The sequence below is a fragment of the Dendrobium catenatum genome, unplaced genomic scaffold (genome assembly GCF_001605985.2).
Source record: "Dendrobium catenatum unplaced genomic scaffold, ASM160598v2 fragScaff_scaffold_1145, whole genome shotgun sequence".
Lineage (NCBI taxonomy): Eukaryota > Viridiplantae > Streptophyta > Magnoliopsida > Asparagales > Orchidaceae > Dendrobium > Dendrobium catenatum.
In genome coordinates, this window is record NW_021319607.1 from 490,833 (window position 1) to 497,175 (window position 6,343).

A 6,343-nucleotide genomic window follows, 5' to 3' on the forward strand; every position below is an offset into this window, starting at 1 on the left:
TTGATGATTTCAAATATTATTATTTTATGTGTTGATATCTCCTGACACTTTTTGGAAGATTTATTTTTGCTCTTGTGTGAACTAACACTTTCAGGAAAATCAAACTCCAGATTACTGAAGACTTTACATCAAATTCAGTATGAGATATTTTATAAATTGAAGCTTGTACTTTTCTTTGAATTAAGTTTGAGAGGGAGTGATTGTAATTGAGTTAATAAACACACACACACTTAAGGAGATCTTTAAAAATTTATACGGATCGTACGAGACTAACATAGTTCGTACGGGACGATCAAGTCAGTTATCTCCTTATAAGAGCAATGGAACGAATAGGAAGCGACGAAAATTTTTCTAAGTCCTGATCGTCCAAGATGAATTTTTATTTTTCCCAGGATGAAATCTCCTCTGGAAAATTTTCATTCATACGAAATTTATATTCGTGCCAGGACGAAATGCCCTATGGAAAAATTTTGTCCAGGTGAACTCCAATTCATCCTAGGATGAAATGTCCTCAGGAAAATTTTCATTCAGACGAAGTTTATATTCATGCCAAGACAAAATGCTCTCTGGAAAAATTTTGTCCAGATGAACTCCAATTTGTCCCAGGACGAAATGTCCTCTGGAAAATTTTCGTTCAGACGAAATCCATATTCGTGCCAGGATGAAATGTGCTCTGTAAAAATTTTGTCCGAACGAACGCATATTTGTCCTAGGAGGAAGCGAACCGACTCTTAAAAAAAATTGGCAACTTCCTGCATTTTTGGAACTCACTTATGGTATAACCATTCGTACTAGACGAACCTAGTTCGTACGGGATGATTAATGTGTACGAAGTCTGTTCGTACCAATATACATTGGGTTCATTTCCAACTGAATTAAGTAAAATCATCCAGGATGATTCACAATCGAACGGACGATCCACTGCTGATAGACTTGAATTTTAGCAATTTTTTGGACGATTTTTTGTGTCTTTACTATATAAAGTCTAATATAAACTGCAACTTATTCTTTTTGCCTACTGATCTTCATGCCAATTGAAAGGAGAGTCAAGGAGAGAGTGTGAGAGAGTGTTTAAAGGAGAATTCTTACTATTGGAGCGTGAAGGTTTCACTTTGTACTCAAAGGTAAGAGTCTCTACTTTTGGTTTTTTATAACTTCACTCTTTTCTCTCTTCATTCAAGATTTCTTATGAAGAAGATCTGTCAAGGAGATCTGGTTCTCTGCCGACACTTGGAGAGTGTGAACAGCCAAAGGGTTCTCTGCCCACACTAAGAGAGTGTGAATAGCCGAAGGGTTCTCTGCCCACACTAGGAGAGTGTGAACAGCTGAAGGGTTCTCTTCCCACACTAGGAGAGTGTGAACAGTCGAATGGTTCTCTACCCACACTAGGAGAGTGTGAACAGCCGAAGGATTCTCTGCCCACACTAGGAGAGTGTGAAAGGACGAAGGGTTCTCTGCCTACACCGGGAGAGTGTGAAAGGATGAACGGTTCTCTGCCAACACTGGGAAGAGTGTAAAAGGATGACGGTTCTCTGCCGCACCGGGTAGTGGTGGAAGAGAGTTTTGTAAAGGCTTCTCTGCCTTGCTGTGGGTGCAAAAGGAGAGTCACTAGTGGTATTAGTGCAATACTTTGAGGGTGCCTATGGGGAGTGGATGTAGGCCGTGTTTGACCGAACCACTATAAATCTCGTGTCTTTTATTTTTCTGCTGCTTTTTTTTACTGTTTCTAACTTGTGGTTGAAAAAATTTTTCTATAAAATTCACTAAAGTTAAATTATCTATTTTAAATTTTAAAAGAGGGTAAATTTTTTTTAAATATCAATTCACCCCCTCCCCCCCTCTTGGTTAGCCGCTGGGACATAAGCTTAGGTTTAACAACCTAATTTATAGTGAACAAGTTTCAACACAGGTTTAGGAATAATTGATGTTCTCAATACATGTTGGATGATACTAGCATTTTTTTTTAGAGCGTACACATGAGGTAAGTGAATGGCTGAAGGTATTCCTCTTAGGGTTTGCTTTATAGTGGACAAGTCAAAATCCTCTCTTTATGTTATGGTGTGTGCTATAATACCCTCAGTTCTAAGGTGTAAATATGTGCCTAAATCTTCATTAGTTATCTCTACCCTTTAGCCAAGAACAAAAGAAGACATGATTGTATGGTTTTGTTGCATTTAAAATTAGCAAGAAAGTAATAGAATGTATCAGAAAGAAAGGCATGGATCAAAGTGAGAATGAAGGAAAATTACATAGAAGCAAAAAAGGGGCATTATGGCAAAGTTGATGTCTTCTTGAATGAGAAGATGAGATGGATTCATCTTTCTTTGAAGTAATGCTGGTACTCTTCTTGCTAATACTTGTCATCTTCTGAAAGATTGAGCACAAGAAAGTTTGAAACCGAAAGGATGATGAAAAATTCAAAGCATGGCCTTAAATTTAAGGAAATTGGGAACTTCATACAATACAATATTAGGTTCGTACATACGATTTTAATTTTGTCTGCTCAACTTAGTAAAATAACTGTAATTGGAAAAATTTGTTCCATTCTTACAAATAAAAATTAATGGATTGTACAGACGATAATATTATCGTAAAGTATGATATGCTTACAAAAATCTCATTTTTGTCTGCTCAACTTAGGAAAAGTACCATATACAGTCTATTAAATTCGTACAATACGAAAGTGGTTTGTACAGTACAAATGAAAAAAGTAACTTAAGATATGATAAATAAAACTATTTTTCAAAAACAAATCAACTAAGATCTACGAGATGCAAAGATGAAAACAAAAATAATACAAATGGAAAACAAACACAAAATAAAGGAACAATCAAAAATCAATGAAATACAAACAAAAAAAACAAACCAAAAACATTAGCATGCATGAAATACATTATAAATCCAATTTACAAAATTATAATTGTTAAGCATGAATATTAATCACACCCAATCTAGTTCTTAAGGTGTTAAACATTTTAAAAGTAATTGGTTTTGTGAAAATGTCTGCTATTTGATTTTCAGTAGCTACATGATGTAGCTCAATTTTCGCTTTAGACACATGATCTCTAATAAAGAGATGCCTTATATATATATGCTTGGTTCTAGAATGTTGAATAAGATCCTTTAAAATGTATATGGCACTTGTATTATCATAGAAAATTAGAATAGTGCCAATTAAAAATCCTAAATCAATAAGTTATTTTTTTAACTAAAGAACCTATGCCACATAACTACCTAAGGCAATTTATTCAGCTTCAGTAGTAGAAAGAGCTATTGAATTCTACTTTTTGCAAGACTAGGAAACTAAAGAGTTTCCAATGAATTGACAAGTTTCAGAAGTAATTTTCTAATCAACCCTACATCCTCTAAAATTTGAATCAGAATATCTAATAATTTTAAATGAAGAGCTATGTCTTAGATACTGTATTCCTAAGTTTTGAGTTCTCAAAAGATATCTCAAAATTCTTTTAATAGCAGTCAAATGTGATTCAGTTATATTAGCTTAAAATCTAGTACATAAATAAATAATAAATATGATATCTGATCTTCTAGCAGTTAAGAAAAGTAATGATTCAATTATTCCTCTAATTTTTTTATCAACGGATTTTTTCTTAGAGTCCTTCTCTAACTACACTAAGGAACTCATTAGTGTACTCATTAGTTTAGCTTTATCTATTTTATATTTCTTGAGGATGTCCTTAATATACTTCGAGTGACTAAGAAATATTCTATTTTCTTTCTACTTTATGCTAAAACCAGGAAAGTAACTTAAGTCTCCCACCAAACTCATTTCAAATTCACTACTCATTATTTTGATAAATCATCAGAAAGACTTTTATTACTGGATCCAAATAAGATATCATCAATATATATTTGAACAATGAGTATGTCATCTCCTATACTTTTTTTAAGAAAAGAGTGGTGTCCACACTTCCTTTAATAAATGATCTTTCTAGTAGGAATGTGCTTAGCCTCTTATACCAAACCCTAGGTGCCTATTTTAGTCCATACAATACATTTCAATTTAAATACATGATCAGGAAATTTTAAATTTTCAAAACTTGGAGGTTACTTAACATAAACATCCTCTTATATCACCCATTAAGAAAGGCACTCTTAACATCCATTTGAAATAATTTAAACCTTTAAAATAGGCAAAGGCTAGTAACCCCATTATCACTCTAAGGTTAGCTATAGGGGCAAAAGTTTCTTCAAAATTAATTCCTTCTATTTGATTATATCCCTTGGCCACCAATCTTATCTTATTTCTAAACACTACACATGAATCGTTTATTTTATTTTTGAACACCCACTTAGTTCTAACAACACTTTGATCATTAGGCCTTTCAATCAATTCCTAAATATCATTTCTGGAAAATTGATTCAATTCTTCTTGCTTGGCAAAAATCCAAAATTCATCAAAAGTGTTTGATTTCTATTAGTGGGCTCAATCATTGAAATAAAGGTAGAGTAGTTCACTTCTTTATTAAGTCCACGCCTAGTTCTAAAACCTTCACTTGGTTCACCTAAAATCAATTCTATAGATGACTTTTAGAAAATTTCCATTCTCTAGGCAATGCATTATCTATTCCAACATTCTCTTCAAGATTTATTTTTCCAATTTCTTGGGAGATGTTTTCAATATATTCTTCATTCAACCTTGGCTCTTCAATAATACCAGATTCATCAAAAACTATATATATGGTCTCCTCAACTACAAAAGTTCTCTTGTTAAAAACTCTATAGGATTTGCCAACACTAGAATATCCTAGAAAAATTCCTTCAATAGATTTAGGATTAAATTTTTTTAAAGGAGTTTTACTATTATTATGAATGAACACCTTGCATTCAAAGACATCTAAATGTAAAAAATTAGGTGTTCTCCCCTTAATAAATTCATAAAGTATCTTGTTCAACTTAGATCTAATATTTACCCTATTCAGAATATAATAAGTCGTACAAACCACTTCAACCCAAAAATATATTGGAAGTGAATATTCAGCCAACATGGTTGTAGCTGCTTCTTGTTGAGATTAGTTCACAATGAATTAGGTTGTTAAACCCAAGCCTATGTCCTAGTGACTAACCAAGAGGGGGGTGAATTGGTAATTAAAAAATTTAAACCCTCTTTTTAAACTTTGGAAATTAAAACTTAATTGTTAGTGAATTTTTTAGAAAAATATTTTTCAACCACAAGTTGTAAATGATAAAACAAAATAAAAAATGAAAAAGTAAAGAACACCAGATTTATAGTGGTTCGGTTAAAACCAGACCTACATCCACTCCCCAGAGGCACCCTCCAAGTATTGCACTAATACCACTAGTGACTCACCTTTAGCACCCACAGCAAGGTGGAGAAGCCTTTACAAAAACTCTTTCCACTACTACCCGATGCGGCAGAGAACCGTCTTCCTTTTACACTTATCCCTAGTATTGGCAGAGAACCGTCTGTCCTTTTACACTCTCCTAGTGTGGGCAGAGAACCCTTCGTCCTTCCACACTCTTCTAGTGTGGGCAGAGAATACTTCATCCTTTCACACTCTCCTTGTGTGGGCAGAGAACCCGCGGCTGTTCACACTCTCCAAGTGTTGGCAGAGAACCGGATCTCCTTGACAGATCTTCTCACAAGAATTCTAGAAGGAAAAAAGAAAAGAGTGAAGTAATCCCAAATCACAAGTTGAGATTCTTACCTTTGAACACCAAGCGAATCCTTCACGCTCCAATGGTAGAAATCCTCCTTTGAATTCTCTCTCACACTCTCTCCTTGACTCTTCTTTCAATAGGCACGAAGATCAAATGACAAAAAGATTGGGTGATAGTCTAAATTGGACTATATATAGGAGAGACAAGAAAAATCATCCAAAACTGCAAATTTTTTAAGTCAACACGAAATGAATCATCCCGTATGATCGTGGATCGTCCTGGACGATTTTACTTAAAGTGTCGGAAATGATTCTGATGTATATTGGTACGAACTATGATCGTACACGATCATCGTCCCATACGAACTAAGTTCATCCGGTACGATCAGTTATACCATAAGTCAGTTCCTTAATAACTGTAAGACGTAACCAATTGTGGTAAGTCGGTTCATATCATCCTGAGAAGAACAGGAGTTCGTCCGGATGAAATTTTTATAGAGAGTAACTCGTCCTGGCAGGATAATGAATTTCATCTAAATGAAATTTTTACAGAGAAGAATTCATCCTTGGACGATTTGTATTTCATTTGGATGAAATTTTTACAGAGCCCAAGCCGTCCTGGCATGATTATAGATTTCATCTATAACAACAACAACAAAAACATTAACAAGCCTTTATCCCACTACGTGGGGTCGGCTACA